We start from the raw sequence: 23,360 nt of genomic DNA, 5'->3' as shown, positions 1-23,360 counted from the left end.
AAAGCCACAACAGAGGACACCCTTATCTTGTGACAACCCTTGCAGAGGACTTCGTTGTCCGAGATGTAGCCCGGCACGGAAACTGTCACTTTGTGGTTGACGTGGGGAAGCTCAAAAGGTAAATTTCTTCCAATAAGCGCGATACCCTTGGTACGGTCATCGTTCGAAACAGCAGGAGACGGGTACGCTCCCCACACGGTGGCCTTTTCCTATTCTGTTTTATTTACTCCTGTATACTCATGCATAAAGGAATTGGTGACATTGTGAGGAGTGGTGGCAGATTGACACATTGGTAAATTGTGGCAAATTATCAGCGTAATTCACACATTCGATCGAGCAGTTGTTGGGACATTACGTCCCCGTAGCTTATTTGGTCACCTTCGTGTGATCGTTGCAATCAGTCACTGCTTGCCACTTCCCCCTTTCTTAAGTGATTCGCATCCGCAGCGCTGTTGTGTCCGCTTGATTACGGTCATCTCCCCACGTTCATGCGAAAGGACTACCGATTTGATTCTGCAACTCATCATCCACAGCAACAGCAGAGCTTCATTCGAGCTAAGCGAAAGAACACACATCAAAATGTCGGCGGAAGGGTCACACGAACGCGATGGCGAACCGATATGACAACTCATGCAAACGCTTTACCGGCGCTTTACATTGTAGGCGAGGTGGTTTGTGGCGATGAAATTATGAGTTCGCTTTTTTGTTCCGACATGAAAAGCATTTTGTCGGTGGATTTCAATGGTTCTTTTTTAAGGTCTTTTTTTGCAAGATAGTACAATGCGTTGAATCGATCAAACTAGTGTTGGCCGTTCCGGTCCGAACCTAGTAAAAAAGTTCCGTTCTTTATGTAGGCCGTACCGTTCCGATCCTTTATACAAAATCGTTCCGTTCCGTTCATTCCGTTCTTTCCGTTCTTTCCGTTCATTCCGTTCCGTTCCGTTCATTCCGTTCATTCCGTTCATTCCGTTCCGTTCCGTTCCGTTCATTTCGTTCTTTCCGTTCATTCCGTTCTTTCCGTTCATTCCGTTCCGTTCAATTCGTTCTTTCCGTTCACTCCGTTCCGGTCTTTGCCGGTTCAATATTGTCAGCAAGGTGCTATCGTTCGTGCGTTCCGTTCTTTAAAAAAACCGGCTTTGTCCGGCTGTTGCTTGCTGCGTGCAAGATAACTGTTCACTCTTTCTCGCACACAGTATGTGTTGTCTGTGCACTCTCCCATGCTCACAGGAATATTCATCGCACTTCGTCGCGTATCGTTTATAAAAAAGGTGATAAGCGAGACCAAAAATGTTATTTGGTGTTATGGTGCAATTTGTAACATCTATTATACTTTTTGTTATAATTTAGCTTATCCTAACCAGACAAATAATTATTATAAAATTTAAATCTGTACTCATATGGCAGAACGGGTTGGAAGAGATGTATTATAATATGCGATTATGAACAACGAAAAATAAAATGTATTTATTTTTTATGCCACGATATCCGCTTGATCTTGGCACTCGGCATGATTCCAATATTTATCCATTCGATTCGAAGCATTCTGTTCCATTCGACAACCGTTTGAGTGCCGTGATGTTGTAAACGATTTATGTGAAAGAACAAATAGTCTAAGTAGTAAGTGAAATTCAAATAATTAGTCAATCTCGTGATACAATCGTCAACTCCTACCACTCAATAACATCGGCATGGGTAAAAGCCTTGAATGGATCGTGCCCCAATACGCTGGGATGATTATCCTGCTATGGGCATTTAAGTTACTGATAGCCTGTTAGTGGTACAGAAAGGCTTTGACCGAAAATGGTCGTCGCATCTAAAAAGTTTAAAAATGCTAGATAATAAATGCATGGTTTATATTAGCACAGCTGGTACAGCTTCCTGGAAATCAGGTTGAACCCATTTGGATTTGGTGATTTCAGAATGATGAATGCCTTTTCATATCCTGTCTCAAGTAACACCCCCCCCCCCCCCCCGGATGACAGTTCTGCTTCTAAGCCCTGGGTCGGTTCATTTGCACCCCAGGTTCACGTTCCGTTCTTTTTGAAAAATGAACTAGTTCCGTTCCGTTCCTTTTTTTTAACGAAATTCCCAACACTAGATCAAACTGAACAAGGTCTACGAGGTAGCTGAACTGTGCTAATGGACGGTTCAACATTGCACAACAGTCTCAAAGGCAAATTAATTAACAAAACGATGTATAAGCCTCACATGCAAACTTACTTACTGGCTGATCATTCACCACAACTATCATCAAACATATGTATGCAAAAAATAGACAAAATTCAAAACCATTGCAACTAAAACAGCTGAAGTTAAATGAGAGATGCAACGCATTTTATAATTGAAAACACAATAAATACATCAAACTAGATCAAGAAAATAATCAAATTAAGTTAATTTCACTGTGGATGGAATAAAATAGTTCAAAATCCTGATACAAGAAATCAGATTCCTGTCGTGATTGAGGACCTATTTGATAGTTTAATGGAAGACAAGGCGTGAGTCAGGTCACTCTTCCGATAACTGGAGGAAAAAGGTTTGTTACTAATGCATGACATGTTTAAGATTCACATGATCTAAACTCTCTTCAATAACAACCATAAGTGGCTCAGTCCCTGAAGCAAAGTGTATGACTTCCTTTGATTTAGATCAGATTTGTTCCCAAGGACCTATGGGAGGATCGTTCCATTCGAGATTTCACCTCAACATTGCTATATTATTAAGACGAGTAGAATATGTTTGGAGTTCATTTGGAGTTCATTTTCTCTAACTAAATCGAGTCGAAATCATAATGGAATAGGCATGATCATCATTCCTCAACGCCGAAGACTAAATAAACAAGCGAAACTCATTTGAAAAAAAAATCGATAATATCAACAGAGTTTTTAAATGATCTCCTTCCATATTAAGATTATGCTCTATACCTTTTGAAATACAACTTTCGAATGAGTGTCGAACAATTCTTAATGACCCTTCAATCAATCTTGTTTGAAACCTCCAGACGTTATATAAATTACAGAAAATCCCCTTTTTGAACAATCTTTTATTGATTGATAGTCCCTAGCGCTGCAAAAATGCAATCGTTTATAGCTTTATGGAGAGGTTAGCAATGCACTATGTAAGGACTGAGATTAGTGATTGTCGCACAACACGACACTAACTCACAAGGGCCTTCAAACACAGCTCCAAAGCGGATGTTAGTGCCTCTGATTGATAAGTAAGCAAGAACGCCAGCAGGTAACGTATCTACAATACCCTTCGCCACACATAGTTCCCATAGAAGTGTGAGCGATTGCAATAAAAAACGATATAAAGATCCCATTCAAGATGCATGCTGTTCTTTGCTTCCCCAGTTCAAACAGTCTACCGTTGATGGACGTTCACTGTTCTACAATTGTTTGTCTGCGACACAACAAACACACAAACCCAGCATTCTTAACCACGAAAGTTCTCGAAGACGAACTTCTGGCCTTTTTTTCTGGTACATTCACAGTCACAGATTTGTCATCCAAACGACCCGGTCGACCGTCTCAATCAACCCACACCAACGCGCCCACCATGCTCTCCGTTACGGTGCTGCACAATTGTTGATGAACGCTAATCAGTTTGTTTATTGATTTGTGTACACCGTCAACCCGGTGGCCGGCCCCAAGGGGGGAGGTTAATCTGTGTCCAGCCCCGTCGTAATGTACTTGGCTGCAGCTCTGAAACTGCGAGATGCGCGAATGGGACGACGAACGATCGTACGATGCTTTCTATTTTGTTTGAGCTTGACCCACAAAAAAGAGGTGTTTTGCGCTGGCCCTTATCGTGATCGTGCGGAGAGGTATGTACCGTGCCACCGCGAACACCTTCTGGCAGTCCTGAAGCAGCGGGGGGGGGGGAGAATAAAGGTGACGAAAGGTGATTTACTTACAGTGCTCTTTGCTCTTTGCAGCGTACTCACGATCACCACCACCTCCATCATCCGCTTAAGTGCTCTTCTTCGTGTCGAAGCGAAATGGATGGAATTGATTTATTGGCTGCAAAACAGGATCCAACGGATTGGCCTCTTAAAACCGGCTCCAGCGGGTAAGAACAGCGGGATGTTTATGATTTAGCTCGTTGGAGAAATTATTCACCGATACGGAACACCCCGCTTTTCCAGGGTGCTTGGAGGCCCTGTTCAAGCCCTTGCAGCATACACAACACGGAAGCGTCCTTTTCGAGAAAGAAAACCCGCAATAATAACGCGTACCGACACCGCCTCTATGGCGACAAGATTGATGATATCGGTCGGGCGGGTCGGTTTCGCACAGCGCTCTTATTCATCCCACAGGGGGGAGAGAAAGAGTAAGGGACCTACACGGGTAAGAGTTCAGCAATCGATCGGCGAATGGCGATCAAAAAGCTTGTGGCGGCAAGAGAAGCTAGGATGGCAACGACCAGCGAAGATCCGGCAGTATTCATCATTGCAATCTAGTTTTCTCTCCCAACAGCACACACGTCGTCGTCGTCTTGCGGTGGGTAACGTGAGGAGTTAGGGAAATGGGCGTACAGCAACAAAAGTACCGATGCAGCTGGCGCAACCCCGTGGGCTAATGGATTCATTGCATTCGATTGCCATAGAAAGTATGCTGCTGCTGCTGGTGCCGCTGCTGGTGCCGCTGCGGTGGTCGCAACCGAGGCCGCAACATTGAAACATTGACGCTGCCATAACAGATCGATGGGCGGCGGCAAAAGAGATCGTGAGCAACCATCATCTTAGGGTGTGGGTGGATGTTGCTAGATCTTGTGGCCATGGTCTGGTGCAACTTTGTATGATCGGGGTTATGTGTGTGTGCGCGTTTATAGCCGGTGTTTATGCTGACCATGTTCTCAGGTTCCCCGTTCGCTAAGCAGAATTAGTTGCGCATCGTAAAACGAGCCAGAATGAATTCGACGTGAAGCTATTCCACATCGCTCGGGAGCTATAAATCAGTTAACAAACGATGCACATACAAATGCCGATACATTTTAAAGCATAGCATTATTCTGCATTGTTCGCATGCTAATGGTTATTAGTTTCATTTGCAGTACTATGCTAATGGTTACGGTTGTTATTAGTTAGCAAACGACCTATGGATATTTGTTCGGGATTAAAAAGAGGATGTAACTTGGGTTTGTTTTCTTCACTATATCTTGTGTTAGTCTTCTTCTATTTGGCGTAACAACGTTCTACGCGGACATGCCGGTCTATGCAGGCTTTCGAGACTTCATTCGTTACCACGCTGCCAGATAGTCAGTCCTTACTACGGACGGTCCATTCCGGGCTTGAACCCATTACGGGCATGTTATTGAACGACTCAATCGTTGACGACTGTACCACGGGAACGCTTGCCCAAAAATGTGATAATAAACAATCCGAGTAGTTATTAGATTTTCAGAGCTCGTCGAACGTGTTTTTATGGATGGTTTAACAGCTATTAGCACAAATGAGCTACATTCTTAGAACTTCAGGCATTTCATCGACATAATATTACGCTTTGATTAAAGTGCCAACTCGCCAAACAATTTCGATGCACAGCCAAGATCAAAGGGAGGTCAATCAGCAATCAATTAATTATTATTCAGAATGATTGACATGGTTTAACTTTTGATTGTAATTAAAAATGTGTAACTGAATCTGTTATTTTGAAGTTTTATGGATTGCAACTATTGTCAGGAATATTAAAATTACTTACAACTGTCATTTATTTAATTGCTCACTTATATTTTAATTATTTTTCTTTTTAACATAACCACCTAAACACGGTCATGGTGAGGACTTGATCATGGTGGTTAATTAAACTTTGTTGTACCACGTAACCGGATATTCGTAGACGGGAGCCGGATGTGAACCGAACCACATCCGACCTTTACAAGAGCCAATTGATTGTCAAAATAAAAATCGTTTCTTATATTTTCAATTTATTACTTTCTTTTATTCTTAGGTTCATGTTGACATTTGAGCACAGAGACGTCGAAAGAACATAGTAATAATTTTTAATAATAACCCTATTGTATTATTTAAAGTCTAGCTCTAGTCTAGAATTTTAATTTTAGTATTTATATGAGGCTTTGTGTAAATGATACAATAATATTACACCATCTATGAAGGCTATGAAACGTTAACTTCATTATTTGTATGTTCTTTCTAAACTGTTTTGGCATTCCGACATCTCTGTGTAGTATGTGTCCAAAACATTGCAGAAATAATTTCAGTACATTTTCCAAGAGAAAAAATAGACTGCCCAAAACGTTGGTGAACAGTTTCGATTATGCGCACATAATTTAGCTCCCAATTAAAACTTAATTAATGTAAACGCCCGGGTATACTCTTACTAGAACCAGTCAAGAAAAAACAACTACCTTTAATGCTCCCAAATGCTTCAACTTTTTACGGCAAGACAAATTGAAACAAAAGTAAACGCCCGCACACACCCCGAGGAGAGGAGTAGGAACAGCCAAGAAAAAAAAACCAACATACACCGGAGAGCGTTCGCTGTTTACTTCAATACCGTATGCCGTATACTTACCACACTGCGTAATAACTTTGAAGTTCACTTTAGCCTCCTAACGACGCAATTTATGCCGGTTTTCGCTTCTCGCTGAAAATTTCGCTTCGCTCCCCGGAGGACGCCACACTCCTGTGCTTCCCAGCTTCTAACCGGATCGTTTCCAAGGGGGAGTGGGGTGGTGCAGGGTGAATTTTATTTATTCTTCCACCGACCAAACACGCACACACACACACACACAGCTCTCCCGGAGACGATGTGGTTCTTATTTTTTACTCCACCGAAACTGACGTGAAATTATAGAACTTTTCTTTCGTACCCCGCTTGTTCCATCCGCATGGGCCAGAATCGGAGGTCTCTGGGTTTCTTTTTTCGGGCTTGCGTGTCAGTCACGGCCGGCAGACAACCTGCCAAGCAAGAGATCATCAGCAGCACCAACACAGAGAGAGAGAGAGAGAGAGAGAGAGAGAGAGAGAGAGAGAGAGAGAGAGCGAGAGAGCTGAAAGTATACACAAGAAATACCTTCGTCAGTAAAGAATCGGATAGAATGGACAGAATGGATGGATGGATGGATGGATGGATGGATCTGCAGCTGGAATACCAAATTATTGGGACGAGAGAGAGAGAAATTGATGAAAGCTACCAGAACCGACCAGCAAGTCGTGATCAGATCTGTGGAGGGATGTGATGGACAACAGCTAAGCGCTGGCTAGGCGGTAAAAAACCAACCATCTTTCAACTTACAGACACACACTAATGGTCCACCATCACATCAACAACAAAAAACCTTCAACATACAAACGATGAATACTACTACAACCATTCGACTTGTCCCTGTGTGTCCCGGGAAGATGGAATTCCTCCATCACACATCGTCGTCTTCCACCACGACCACGACCACTCGCAGCCCGCGGTGGAAGATTATCTTTCAAAACTTCTGCTTCTTCTGCCAGCGAAGCGTAGCCTTGTGCTGCGAGCTGAAAGGAAGCCTTTGTGCAATAAGGGCAAATCTTCGACCTCAGAAACGCTGCCAGCACGAATGCTGGTGGTACGACGGTGGTATACAAGATCACAATCATGCCAGCAGCAGCGACCCGATCTTCGATCTTGAGAAGACAATCTTTCCCGGATCGACGTCACTTGGAAACCTGCCCAGGGTCCAGATTTTCCGAGACCCTACAAGTGCTCAAAAACATATACAAAGTGATTTATTTGGATGAGGCAAAAAATATGTGGCAGAACCTTCCAGCCGAAACACAGGAGTAGTACCTTCTGGGAGCGGAGGAGTAAAAAACAACCTTCTTGAAAGGAAGTGGACCGTATAGCCCTACACACATACACACAGCCTCAGACAGAGGACAGCAGAGAGTCACGTTTCACCCGTACCAGGTCAGCCTCGGTTCTCAGGCAAGCGGGTACCGAAAGGTACCGGTGTAAGCGACAAAAACCAAACCCAAACCCACCACACCGCCAAGAACCAGCCACACCAGCGGAAACCGTAAACCGGTGTAATTTGGGCTTCACCATTTGGGTGACGGATATGGTGACGCAAGGCAACCTCGGACGGTTGGTGGCCCGGGTGCGGCTAAATTAAAAAGACACTGGGCAATTGAAACCTCCGGGAGGGCAGGCAAAGCGGATGTCGTTGCAGCAGTGTAAGGGCGAAACAAAACAAGCCGGCGTCGTAAATACATCACATCGACACACACACACACACACACAGACACACAACACATTCTCACATACTTTCCTGGGTTCAAAAATGAAACACAGGATCGCAAAAACGGAACGAACCCAAAAAAAACTGCAGCAGCAAGTGCAACCGGCAGCAGAAACGCGAACCAACGAAGCGTGAAACGATGCGCCAGGCCAGATGCACGTCTCGTTGGTCAATAATTAATAACATATGACTTTTGGTGGGATGCAAGACGGGGGCGAAAGCGGGACAAGTTTAAGTTTTAACAAGAGCAAAAATTGTGAATAAATTACACCAAACAGTTCGTAAATATGTTAATGGCAAATGGGCATAAATGAGAGCTTCGTTTGCACTTACTGTTGCTGTCGAAGGATATCCGCAGAATTCCACAAAGAATGGGAAGAATTGAAACAGGTTGGACACATACATCTTATAAGCTTATTTGCATAAGTTCGTTAAAGAACTGGCACTGGCAATTATTGACGGGTACATTTTTAGGCATGCAATAAATTTCACGAAAGGGAACAACAATTATAGAACAATTGTAAAACGAAGGATTGCTGCCCCAGCTATGTTGTAGCGCGTGCAGCTCGCCAGGCCATATCCGGTAGTGAACCGGCCTGACCATATCCGAAGCACCGTGCGATCTAGGCGTCCACAAGGACAGAAGCACAGGTGGGCACAGAGACATCAAAGTGAGCGCACTGGATCGTCTTTAGGTTCGCATTATTTGGAGTGTTGGCCACGGCTTGATCCTAAAGGATCCTCATTGTCAGCATCGCGGAGAATCGCGGAATTACTGAGAGTTACGGAGAGTTACCTATTAACCTATCAACTAATAATTATTCATTTAATATTTGGTTGGGAATTTTATTTCCAGAATAATTGTAGTCTTTTCTCGATAGTCGACAAATTACAGCAACGATTTATAAAGAGCAGGGGTTTGGAAAGTGTCGTTAAAAATGTGCCCAACGAGTGTAGATTATTTTATATCCTGTAAAGATCACAGCGCCAGCTCTATTTTACCCTCACAAAATCATCGAAATGCCCTTTAAGTATGTGCGAACGTTGACCAAACGGGGATAATAATAGTAAATCATTTCTTTCTCTCAATGTGCCATAACGTTAAGCGAACGCTATAATAAAACAGCTCTATGTAGCACGCCGAAATGCCAAAAAACACCCCCCAACACACACACACATACAAACTGGGGAAGAATACGTCTCAGGCGAAAGCATTAATGTCCATTTATCAAACCACAAACCCTTGAATTGTTGGGCTCTCTCCCGCACACGATTTGCCCATTTCCCATGGCAACTTTTGCAAATGATACACACCACACCATCCAGCCCCATTACAGGGTTCGATTGGAGAGTTTACTTGCACCGTCTCAGCCAAAAAAAAAAAACTTTACATAAGAATGGGTTACATTGGAGCGAAGGTTAAGCATTCTTTTCGATTGCACCAGTAATAACGATTCCTTTTATTTTACCGTTCCACATGACGGCGCGTTTTTTCTTTCTTATGACTGTTCCTTCCCGTGCGCACACATACACACATAAAAAAAACGCTTCTTTTATCTGCGGCTTCCTTCCATTCGGTCCTGCCGTACTACTGCACATTCTTGCCTCTTCGATTCTTATCCCAAACATGAACAAACCAAACCGGAGAACCTTCTACCCTTCCCTTTTTTGCATACGTTTCGGGAGTGGTTCAATTATACTGCTGGGGGGGGGGGTATGATTGCGAAAACAAAACGAGGCCGCACACTGATAATAACAAACCGCCACGAACCGGAAAATGAAGCGTTTCTTGTGAGGAATGAATCGGTCTTCTTCTTCTCGGCGGTTGGGGGCTGGTGGTTTGAAGATATCGACAAACTCCACCAAAAATAAAAACAAAAGCAACGATACCGACAAACAAAAGTGTATGTGTGTGTGTGGGAGAGAAATGGAGCTTAAGAAAGTTTCAGAAAAAAAGCTGGGGAATCAAAAGGAACGCGTTATGCCATCCGGTTTTTTTAAAACAATCCGAGGCCCGAAGTAAGTAGAACAAGAATGCGGTTTTGCATAAGCAACACATATATTTAACAGTTTTGTGTAGGTAGACCGAGAAAACTGATTTCCATATCATTTCTATGGTTGGTAAAGTTATTTCCTTTTCGCATACGTTTATGTTGTTCGATGTGGAACGAATGCTTCAGAAAAATTAATTAGAAAACGGTTTGTAAATAACTACAAATTTTGAATAAATATTGAAATAAATAACATGTGCACTGAAAAAGACAATAATGTTCAAACAAAATCATCAGTTTCTTATAATGCCACTACTATTACATTCTTCTTCATTAGCACAACAACCGTTATCGGTCAAGGCCTGCCCTGTACCCACTAGTGAAGTGAGAACTTGACTTTCAGTGACTTATTGTTACCATAGCAGGATAGTCAGTCCTACGTATGGGAGCACGGTCTATTCGGGGCTTGAACCCATGACGGGCATGTTGTTAAGTCGTGCAAGTTGACGACTGTACCACCAGACCGGCACAACTATTACATTAGTTCAGCATTTATTGTTACATTTGTTTCTTCAAAAAAATTTAAATATTTTTTTTATTATCATAATTCCAACTCTTTCTCCTTCTTTTGTTTATATTCATGTTCATATCATTTTCCTGAGTAGCTAGGTAGTTCATATATTTTTTTATTTCCATTTTTAGGATTTCTTTTTATGTAATGTTTAACCTTTTTATTATTAAGCAATTAAATATATTAGTAGTTTCAACTTACTTACTTTCCTATTTACTGTTACGATTTCTTTTCTACATTATTTATTCGTTTGTATGCATACACATTTATTTACTTTTTACTAGCACCAAATTGTTACTAAGTTTTATTTTCGTTTATTAATTGTAGTACAACTTTTCTGAATGTGATTGCGGCTAGCTGACTTTGAAACGACCATGCATTATCGCGCCGCTTATAATTGCCCAGGCTCTAAGTTTTACGATGTGCCAATATATTACCAACGCATTCTTTACCACCGAGTCCGCAGCTAAACTGCTTAACTTTATGGCTACACTCTCACCCTTGACCAAGTTAGCTGTTGTTGTTGTTGTTGGTGAAACATTTGACGACCATTTCGCTATTGATCTTTGGTCCCGGGGAACCTTCTCCACCACTCGCACAGCCCCCCCCCCCTCTTCTCCATCAAGGCACCGCTACACTGCTATACGCCCATTACCAGAGCAAAACAAATGCAATTTGCGTGCCACCGTCTGGCAGATGCAGCACCGGGCCCCGGTTCCGAAATGAAATGCATACTGCGCAAAAACCAAAACACGCACATCGCAGAGAGCTCGCCCTCGGGCAGTAAACTTTCAACAGCGCGACGCATGACGAAAGCGCAGTCATGTCCTGAGCAATTTGAATGTTTTCTTCGTCACACACCTTTTTTATTTGGGGGGAGGGCGAGTCTTCCCACAGTCTTCCATCAGAGCCACCATCCGGGCCGAGGGAAATAGGTCTCATCCGCCATCCTCCCGTGCACATCAGCGGGAAAGAGTACGAGGGACGACCGAGAGATAGCGTACAAACATGTCGCCTTCCCGGCTTATTAGTGCCCGTTTTTTCTTCTTTATTTGCCCGTTTATCTGTTTGCGGTGCATTTCTGCAGTTCTGCAGCGCACGCACTTGCAACCTCACATTTGTATGCGTGCTGCGGACACACTTCGGTATCTTCACAAAAACGACAAACAAACCAGCAGCAGTGCGCAGCGTACTGGTTAGTGTGGTGGTGCCAATTTTCTGCCATCCACCAGCGGGAGGGTGCCGATTATTTATTTATGTTTATGCTTTTCGGTTCGCAATTTCTCCACCGCCATTGCACTTTACTGCTGCCATTTTGCTGATAGTTTAAGTGTCGGTCTGGCTTGATGACACAACGGCGTGAGAGTCCGCAGGCGACGAAGAAAAGGCCGATGACCAGACGCCGTCGTCGCGACCACACATCCAAGGGCCTCCTCTCCGAAACCGGGTAGGTTCGACTAAGCAAAACCTTCCTTCTGTATTTCTGTGTATGTGTGTGTGTGCTTGCCGTTAGTAGCTCATGATCACGTACTCGTCGCTGCCAGCAGCGCATAATGACCAGTTCTTGTTGTATGCGGTGGTGACTTCGTTTTTTTGTTGTGCCCCTAAATTAATAAACTTTTGCGTACACGCGCGGCAATCAACCTTCGGACTGGTTTTTTTTGTTTTCGTCGGTTTCACTACAAAAATCCGTTACCCAACGATAAAAAAGGAACTTTTTGCGCTTAAAAAAAAGACGCATGTGATCTTTTTTTCCTCCCCCCGTTTGCGACGGTAGTTTATCATTAACCACTTCCTTAGCAATGACTTCAGTCACCGCTGACTGTCCACATACGCGCGCGTGTGAACCCTCTTTGTGTGGACATTATTTTTAGGCCGGAAAAGGGAAGATGATGGTCGCGACCTACCACCACCGCTCCAAGCCACGCAGATCGGTCTCCGAGCGGCGATGAGCTAATGATGGCCACGAACAAAGCACAACATCATCATCCTAGCACCGAAAAGTCATCGTTCGAGTGCAACGAAGGCGAATCCTTCATGGGTCGAGCGAAAACGATCATAATAATTTTCATTTAGTGGATGGATTCGCGAAAGGTAGCTGACCACCTCCATTCCCAAAAAGGGCGTGCTCCACACAATTGCCAATCAGCTGCACCCACTACTACTGCTACTATTACTGCTGCTGGTAGGTGCAGTTTATGATTAATTTCGTCGTCGTTACAAAATCGTGACGAGTGATTGCTGTGTATGTTTGACATTTTCTACGTTTGCTACGAACCAGTGGACTGGAGATTGTTCGCCAACTCTTTACGAGGTCTATCGTAAAACCTGGGATGGGCGAGTTCAATTTTCGGTGGCTTCAAACAAATGATGTGATTTTTAACGTGCTATGAGCTATGACATAGAATGATACTTTTAAACATGCTGTAACACATTTGAAGCAATCAGCTGGAAGTTTGTATTCAATATTTCGGAAAAATCGCAGATATAAGCGATCAACTGTAATATGGTTTTAAGAAAAGTGAAAAATAGTCTAATATAACAAATTTTGCCACAATGTGTCTGTATCAGTGTATTCAGTAAACGAATAGCTCACGAGAATAGCATAGTTCTAAGGCCTTGTCTATGGTCAATAATTAATCACACAGACGGTAAAACTAATTATGAATAGCTCCAGTAGTTTTGACAGTCTTCAGCCACTATGCATTTATAATCAAGAATTTAGGTAGATTACTATTCCATAATTTCAGTACTAATGTACAAACATGTCGAGACAAATCTCGAAGAAATCATATCCCAATAAATTTCAAGGCAACAACTACACATTGCCTTTACATAACATAAAACCCCCTCCGAATTGGAAACAAACCAATTATGTAAACTACAGAAAAAAAGCCTTTGCAATAACAACAAACCATGCTTCTAAGAACCATTCGAGCCTAAACACTTGCACGCAGTTGTTGATATGGAACCTGCATAACGTAACCTAAGCTGTGTCTACTTAAGCAGCTGAACGTCCCAAGGCAAGGCAGAACATTTCAAAACCCCACCCCCTGCGTTTGTTTTCTACTTCTGCTTGCCGAGCGCTGCGTTTTCCAAAACCTTCATTTGAATTTCCAGCCGTATAGATAAAAGTTCGACAACAGAACGTGCAGCAGCGCAGCGTCAACGACCGGGCACACCATTATCATTGCTGGCGAAAACCGACCAAACCAAACCCCAGCTAGCCTTCACCGCGGCTTTATGGCCTTCGGGGCCATAGGCAAGTGTGTTGGTGCGCGTGTGCTTACAGATCTTGGCGTTCGTTTTTGGAGTGATGGAGTTTTGCTGAAACCGACGTAAATGTGACGCTACCACTTGGGAACCTTAACAGCCCGTCACACGTTCTCCCCTCAAGGTGGATAGGAGGACGCAAGGGACATTAAAAGCAGTCGAGATTTGGCGATTTGGCTTTAATGACATTAGGCAAACTGCCTCTGCTGCTGCTGCTGCTGCTTGATGACGATGCTTGTGAGTGTGATTCGTTGACAGAGAGCCGGTTCAAGACGTCCGCCAGCCGTCCCAGCCAGAAGGTTCATCACTATGAGCTTCATTATATAATCGTTTGCTTTGAAAGTTTTCTCACTCAAAGCCCAGCATTCTCTTACCAATAAAAATCGGAAGAAAACTGGTCTCCATTTCGTTTACTGTCGTGTTGGCTTAAGATCGGTTTCTTCTTTTTATGGATTGTTCGAGAGATGCGACGCTCATATGGTCAGATGCTCTTCAGGAATGTCTGCCAGAAGTTGTTTACTCTCTGCGCCCTGCCTGCTTCACTTGTAAAGTGGTTATTGCTGCAGCCGTTTGTTTGATCATTCTAGACTAAGGGTGCGCTGTTCTGTACCGGTGAAGCCTCGAGAAGGCACGACACGCGGCATGATAAGACGTCATAAAACCAACATTCCCGGATTCACCCGTCAGCAGGCTTGTCTGATCGTTGTGTCTCTGCCGGTGCTGTTGTTTTCTTCGCAACAAACTTCACTGAAAGACGAACAAGTAACATTACCCCCCTCAGCACAATAACATAGCAATGTAAAAAGCGACAACAACGAACAGAAGAAAACAACCCACCTTCAAACCCGTGGGATCGTATTTTCTCATCCCCTTGGCAAGCGACAAACGAAACGAGATGCCCCCGTGTCGGGCCCCGCACTGCACGATCGCTTCATACGAGCTTAATTTATTTAGTTACTCCGTTTTTTTTTGTCTCCCCGCTCTGGCCTCCTTTTTTGCACTACAAGCGCTGTCACTTTATCATTATTTGTGTCACTTCTTTTTATGCTACCACGGGCAGAATGCGTGTGACAGTGTGTGTGTGTGTGCGCGATTGATGCAGGCGAAACATAGCAGGCATCTTGAAAATGGCGAACTACACCACATCACCGACGACTGAACGCTTCTCGTAGGCAGATGAACGCCACAACAACCGCAGCGATCGCACATTTTGTCCTACAGGATTGGAGTGAAACGGGTGGCCGATGGAAGCGAACCCATCATCATGAGACAAAGCACATTCGCTCCATGCTGTTGCCAGCTGCCACCACCAACCAACCAACTAACCAGCCAGTATCAAGAGAAAAGAGGTTCCGATCATGGTAAACGGCAGAAAAGCAACAAAAACACACACACAAACACATTGTAGAAGAAGCCTCCCCGCAAACCCGCAGCAAAAAGCAGATCGTAGCAACTTGATTGTAACCAGGCCACAAACCGGAGCAACATATGATGGCAATGTATCCCACACGTGTATGCCCATGCATTTCTCTCCCCCTTTGTTTGGTGCACTTACAACTTGCCCATCGGGTGTAGTATGGTGGTTTTGTTTTGGTTTAAATGTCTTTCCATTTTTCCTGCTGGCGAACCACGGAGGAGGAGGACACTGCACAAACATGTAAATAGGCTTAGGCCCAATAAAATCTAAACCGATCTCGAACAGCCGAACAACGCAGCTGAATGCCACTTGTAGAACGAGTGTCACCACGAATGAAGGGCATATATGATGGAGTTGCGTGAGGCACTCTACTTGAGCGATCCGCGCCGTTCACAGAAGAGAAATGAGTCCCATTATTGTATTGATGTTCAGCTCCATGTGGTAAGAGTTAACACTGCTTAACCTTGGGTGCGTAAGTCATAAACGAGTGGCATGGATTAATCGTAGAAACGGTTGATCTTACATAGCGACACGTCGGGAGATTCAATCTAATTTCAAACATCTTGCTGTAGTAAGCAATCATTCCTCAGTAAGATTGTTACAATAGATCAACGGAAAGATAACTTCAAAAACGACAAAGCAAGTGCAATGATATATAACTTTAACTTATGTGGAATGTGCGGCCGTTTATTTTCAAAACATTGGATCAGGATTTCAAAACATTTGTATTGACAAGTACTGGGGACAAGTATTGACCAGAACATATGTTGGAACCAAGAACAGAGATAAAGAATGATTCAAAATAGAGTCGGGACCTCTTATGAGTTCATATCATGGGAAAAACAGTTAAAAATAGGAACAAAGAATAACAATTTTGTCTTAATAAGACAATTATTACTTATCATAAACTCAGAATATGATACGATTCTACGACCAGAACGTACATAGAGATCAATGAATGCCACTTTACTCTGTAAACTGTACACTGTATCAAATCCAAAAAAAGAAGCAAGAAAATAGAAAATACAGAAATAGATATTACTCCAGGAATAGCGGCAGTAATTATGACTGAACCTAGGATATAGACAGTAACTAGCACAGAGAGTGAAAATAGGAACAGAAATCAAATCAGTGATTCAGTCGGATGAAAGCCATATTTTTGCATACAGCTCAATGATTCTGTGCACTTCTGAGTTCCAATGTCTAGTCCTTTTTCCAGCCCTGTTTGTTGCTTGAAATAACTCATTCTCAATCAACAATGAAACAGTGATATAAGAGCATCGTGATTCCAGTGTCACCTCTAAGCCATGCCTAGCAATAACAAAGTAGCTAGTGATTAGTTATCACTTCAACGTGCATTAACAATGCATTAGCAACGACATTACCACTGGGATTTGTATTTTACGATACATTACCTCGATACCAGAACCAGAGAGCATACAGAACATGTGCATTGTTTATTTATAAAATCCACTTATATTGTTAAAATCATTCTATAAATATGTATAACCATTGCACAACCAGGAATACAACACTTTAACGCTGTATCTATCAGCTACCGTGTCATTACAGCCCGGGTACACTGGCCGGTAATTAACATTGCAACCACACACTGTACAGCAAATCATAGCCCTTGGTGTACCGATGCACCTACATAGTCACACCGAGGCGAGTCTATTGACCAGACATCGATTGTTTCCGAACTGATTGCTCTATTCGAGTGGCTCAACAATTAAATGAAATTATTCCATCGCCACTCATCATCAGCCCAATCAGATCAACGTCAAACCACATCTCCATCCGCACACTCCTGTCTTCTCCTCCTGACGGGACCAGAATACGATCACCATGATTGCTGATTGCGGTCGTCCCGAAGATGACCGGGTGGAGTGTCTACAAGTTGTATAATATTGTCATTTTCTAACCGAAGAAAGATGGATGTAGATTGGTCCCTTGCGAGGGCACCTTCACTCTCGCCCATTTAGGATCGCACGGTGGTAAGTGAAACACAAATCAGCTTACGTAGCTCACTACGTGTACACACACCCCGCCGTTGTGTGAGAAAGGATGCTTTGTGTAAACATTCACGTTCACACGAATGGTTATTATCAAGCACATCCTCAGGCTCGAAACGTCAGCGAAACGGTCGGACCCCAATAACACGGACCTCGTTGTTTGCGTAAACTTTACCCCAGCCGTGTGACGTGATTAACGAGGATCTTATGCAACGCGAAGCGCCAGATCGGGCCAGTGTGAAAAAAAAATAACTCTCCTTTAAAAGGGCATTTTGTTAATCTCTTCATCAGTGTCACGCAAGCAAAGGGGCCACACCTCCTCCACCGCCACACACGCACACCATCCGAGCGAAAGCGAAATATATTGCTTTTTATTTGATTAAGTGGTCTTTTTTTTTTCTTTACCCATTTCAGCTGGTGGCCCTGGGAGCGGCGTTTGTACTGAGGCTGGTATCGTTTTTGTTGTGTGGCAAGGCGACCCAAGATTCATCTCGGGTTCATCTTAACTGCGCATTAAACCTGCGGTACGCTCAGTGTGGGCGGCTGTCAATGCAAAATTGTTTTAAATTACCGGTGTCATTCGCCCGGCCGCACGGGCGCACACGACTCAAATTCTGCGACACAAAACGTGGCTCCGTTGCTAGAGCGACGCGACCGACCGGAAACTCGCGCGTCACACAACGCTCGTCATATCGTCCGGCCGACGTCAGCGGAGCGGTGTGGCAGGCTTAGATTGCAATCTAATTACACCAAAGTGTCTGGGAGGCATGTGTGGCGCGTGTGTATGGCTGTGTCTGGTGGGAAATGAACCCAACAGTATCGCCGTATCGTATCACACGCTGGGTGGGTGTAACAGTAGTCGCAAGTGGGGGAGCGCGTAAAAACCCCCAGGAAGGGGTGAAAAATCCCAGAATCGTAGAATTCACCTGGGATATACCTTTCCTGCTATCTTCTAAGCTACACAATTCAAGTGATGATTTTGTCTGAATTTATGCAATAGATTGATTAAACTATTCTTTTTTGAGGACGGTCTAATATTTAAATGTACTCAAACAATGTATAGGACCATCCAATTTAATTCAATTTGTTTCTTTTGATTTTTAATAGTATCTGCGACCTTCGAATTGAAAGTCACATGTTGCACGCAAAACAGTGAATGAAATGTGCTCTCTGTTTGGCGTCCCATATGTAACAAAGCAAAAAACAAGGCCTGATAACAGTTTGCCAATCAATAACAGATTTCTTATCTCCAGCCAAACCTGCTGACACAGTGAATAAAATTAGATTACGGCTCGCACAACGATCACACCACCATCTGGCACCATCACAAAGTAAAGTAACTAAACTCTTGTTATCTTAATACTACACGTAAACAGTTTTAAACCAATCATGAATCGACAAATCCATAAGCTAAATGTGTAAAAGAAGTAAAACGAACAAAAACAAAAGAAAATAAAAAAGAAACGTATCAACAAACAAATGTAAATAAAAAAACAATACAAAACAACAGCAAATGCAAAAGATATCGAACAAAGAAAAGGGTGGCTCTACAAAAAATAACAAAACATCACAAATCATATCTAATCAACTTATCGCACAAACGAGCCTAAAATGGAAGGAAAAGATTACAATCTGGTGAACGGAGGGATGACATACCTCGAACAGGTGACGTAGAAAGGTATCGAACATTCTATCAAGTTCCTGCGCGATCTGATAAAACGCTTCAGATAGTACAAACAGTTCGAAGATTATCCACCAGTCTTGCTACCATTCGCACATTGCGCTTAGCAACAATAGTTTCGCTATCTTTGGACAGCTTTCGAGATTACAGATTATTCCTACTGAGCAACTTCAGCAACTACTGGAACGGTTTGTTTTGGATTGCATAAAATAATAGGCAAAAGAGAAGGTATCCCTCCCCTTGCTGTCATGCAGTAAGATCGTCGTAGTCGTCCCTATTCCTCCGCAAGTGTCAATCCTGGGTGACATTTTTGCTGCTCCATTCGGTGTGACAGTGAATCGGAGTCCCACCAGCCGACGTCGTGTCCAACGGAACGCAGGAAAACAACGGCCGAGAGTACCGTCAGCCAACCTAATTACACTCCCGTAAGTACGGTAAAAATCGGTACTAACGAACCGTTGAGGGTTTGCCACCCAGACGCACCCTCGGATAGTAGTAATAGTACATGAAGGCTCCCCTACCCCGTTTCTCTCTCTCTCTCACTCTCTATGAACCTCGCTCCAGCTGACTCGATTATGTCTCTGCTGTGCTGTGCTTGGCAAACGTGCAGCAAAACCGATTGCCAAACCCGGGTCTCTTCCCCGGGTGAAAGAGCTATTCGAACGGGTTCGCAAGCAAAAAAATCACAAGCAAGAGCAGAACACACACACACACACACACACACACACATTACCGGCAGACCCTCCAGGAGAGCAAGTTCCGTTCACCAGCGATGAAGAACAGTTAAAACAGGCCTCCCGCCCGTCCTAACAGTTCTTGGTGTTCCGTGTTCCGCGCCAGACCTAGACGACACCAGGAGAGGACGACTAGGCGCAATTACCCGCAAACTCCGACACAACCCCTCCCCCGTTCTGAACTGCCACAGACAGTCCCGGGGTACTCTACGGGCAAAACGAAATGTCAAACAATGGATACCGAAAGCCGGCCGGAGAGCGTGTGCTTAGTTGCTGCTGCTGCTGCTCCCATTATGGGTGTTCGCGATGCAGTTGAAGAAAATGGTTGACTGTCTTTCTGTACACATCCAGTGCCCTCTGATTTCCCCCTCCCGCTCGCTCTTCACTGTGACGGGCGCATTTTGTTCGCTGACTGGTTTTGTTTCACCAGTCGCCACGGCAATCAACGCGTCAAAGTGAGGTCTGTTGCGAAAATAGGAGGGAAAAGTGCTACGTCTACGTGCGAGGCGGGAGGGAGCTGATGGAGTCAGCGGTTTGCTGCCCTGGATCGCCTTGGACCATTTCGCGGCTAAAGGTTCAACCGGATGGCTCGCCCTCAACTCCAAGCGACGCCAGTGTAGTGCGGTTGGCGTATCAGAACGAGGGGGAGTCATGATTATTAAAGCCTGAACATTGGACTCGTTTTGAATGTATACTATCAACTTTGGAAGTGTCTTGATTTCTGTACAAAGAACTTTCAAATACTTTGACGTGCCTTTAATCAACACAGTCTAAAGTCTGGAAATAAAACATTTAAACACAACATTCAATCAATTGTTATGATCGAGCCTTGAACTTATTTCATACTACATGAAAAAGTTGACACGATATGGCAAACAAACCAATATTATAAATTTCAGTAATCTCTGCAGTAACACAGCACTATTAAGAAGATGATGGACCGGGCTCGTGGTACAGTCGTTAGACTCAATAACATACCCGTCATGGGTTCAAGCCTAGAGGAAACGTCTTCCCGTAGTAGGGGCTGACTATCTGACTGCGTGGTACTAAATAATTCTCGATAGCATACAGTGGTGGGTATTCAAAATCGAACACTTCCAATTCGGACGCTCTTCCTACCACGAAGAATTTCATTATTTTCACTGTACATAGGTCGGCGCGTGTCTGCGTAGGACATCACGCCAAATAGAAGAAGAAGAAGTTGAGTGCTTTTTGTTATCAAGCGCAATGGGCTACAACACCATTGTGATATTATCTGATACAATTATTAAGTGAAGAAGGTTTACAATCAACCAATCTAGTCCTTAAACAAATCCTTTTCTAAAGAAACTTTTAGGCTTCTGATTAAAAAATGATGCATAATCTAGAATCATTAGTTGAAATGGCGCCAGCTAAAATGTTATACTTTGCATTGGAAAACTGACATTTTAGCTTGTGTCATTGCACAGATATAAATAATTTCAATTTGATATTCCATACCAAAAAGACAGATGCTTTCTTCCATATTTGATTAAGAAAATGTTGTGTACACAATTATGCATCTGGAAACGTTTTGTTTTGAATTTTTTGTTGTTTGATCACGTAGCGAATTGGCGTTGTTTAATTTTTTTTTCAAACGAATCTTACCTTAAATTTTATTCCACTTTATCATTAAAAATGCATACAGTTCAGCATTATTTAAACAATCAATAATAAATCATCAAATTGGCCATTGAAAGTCGCGAAAGTCCCTTCAAATATAGAATATGGTTTCCAATAAGTGAAGAACTGTATGCTATCATTCATTATGCAGAAAAATATCACTACACCAAAACGTAAACATCCCTCCATCTGCCCAATTCGAAAGGAATTACACTACCTCTGGTCCCATCGTCTTGGCCTACGATGCGACGGAATCGGATTAAGCAAACGACCAAGCAATCACCGTACAAGAAAAAGGCACCCCGCGTAGGAATCGGTTTCGTGACCGATAAATTGTGCTTTTTGCCCAGCTCCAACATCCTACCCCCACAGGGCCGCGTCTCCCGGTAGATTCTCGTGCACAGTAAAAACGAACCACATCTGTTCTGCAAATGGATAGGAGATTGAATGGCCTTACCCTACCCGATGTGCACTCGAAAGTCCTGCCATGAAAGTAGAGCTGCACAAGCGCGGCACTGCGCATGCAACCACCAAACCAAACCAACCAGCCAGTCTGCAGCGGCACCAAATCAAACCCTTGACTCGGGCCGATCACGGTGTTGCGGCACCATGGCGAAGGCGACAAGAGAAAGGAAAGCCTTAATTTCACCTATTTCAGATTTCGATCGAAATATGTAACTGGGTCCCGTGTCTTTCCCGTGTAGCGTGTCCATCGTGTAGCTTCGCTTCGAAACGCTCTTAAACCCGGCCGGAGTCTCACGGGACGATCAAATAGGGATTGGAGGCATGAATCAATGATGGGGGGAAGTAAAGGGAACATTATTCCTGCTGCGCTGCTCTGTGTCATTGCTGACTGGCTGTTCCTCCCACAACGATCGTGTGCCTGTGATCGCCAGAACCGAGAAAGAGGAGACCGAGCGATCGTCTTCGCAATGGGAATAAAAAAAAAAGGTTACCAAGGTAAGGTTTGGTGGGGTCCAAGGGAGCGAAGAAACCTCAGCGTGCAGCAGAAACAGTTTCGTACAAAACGGCCCTACAACGAGCCGCAGCTCGACAACCAAAAGGGTTTTTGTTTTTGATTTTGTTGCTCATTTTCTTTTCTAGGACAGCATAAAACAGCCTGCGCTCGCTGGAACGTTCGTGTTCCCGTGCTTGCTTGCTGATCCGATCCGGCTCCGATCGGTCACAGAGAATCGACCGCTCAGGCCTGCTCGATCGTGCGCTGGCGAAACAAAGAAAGGCATCACACAATTATCGCTGGCAGAGAGGTGGGCGGCGTGCCTCGGTAGAGGTGGTGCCCTAAACGTTCCAGCGCTGGAAAAAGGGGTAAAAAAGAGTGACAGATGGTCGAGAGTTGGCCCGTCCGCAGAAGGGCCATCGCGAATGGAGTGGGAGCCCTTGAATCATAAATGCACTGCGTCCTAACGTGTGTGAGTGTTGTGGAGAAGATGCTAGAGAGATGTGTGTGGGTTTGGCCCTTCTTATGCTGGTTTTATGCGCTACGCTTATGCTACCACAACAAGCGAAACCTCTTATTATGCTCAAGAACCATGGCCGAGATGTAGCCGGATGTGTGTATGTGCATGTGCATGTAAACCGCGTTGCCTGTCTTTCCCGAAACTCTTTTACGTTTCACATGCATGACGAATCGGATAGGAGAAGGCGTCCTCACACACAAAGAGAGAGAGAGAGGGAGAGAGTCCTGTGTGTGAGTGTGTGTCTACGAAACCAATTTCGAAGAACCATTCCGAAACTCTACACCGTCGTGCCGTCGCGGCTTGATCGTTAGCGTGTCCTCGATT

General features: G+C 43.9%; 1 protein-coding gene across 2 annotated transcripts in view; it reads right to left on the bottom strand.

The window, feature by feature from the left end:
* The window catches only part of LOC121595155 (inositol-pentakisphosphate 2-kinase), a 110,626-nt gene that overhangs the window by 31,324 nt on the left and 55,942 nt on the right, over window positions 1–23,360 (bottom strand). The window contains exon 1 of one of the 2 annotated variants that reach the window (XM_041918832.1): window positions 6,537–7,014. The exons of the other annotated variant lie outside the window; for it this stretch is intronic. The gene's annotated coding sequence lies outside the window, so the exon portion shown is untranslated. Of the gene's footprint in view, window positions 1–6,536; window positions 7,015–23,360 lie in introns of those variants that run through there. 2 annotated transcript variants of the gene reach the window in all.

Source organism: Anopheles merus, chromosome 3R (genome assembly GCF_017562075.2).
Source record: "Anopheles merus strain MAF chromosome 3R, AmerM5.1, whole genome shotgun sequence".
Lineage (NCBI taxonomy): Eukaryota > Metazoa > Arthropoda > Insecta > Diptera > Culicidae > Anopheles > Anopheles merus.
This window is presented reverse-complemented; position numbering and strand designations above follow the sequence as displayed.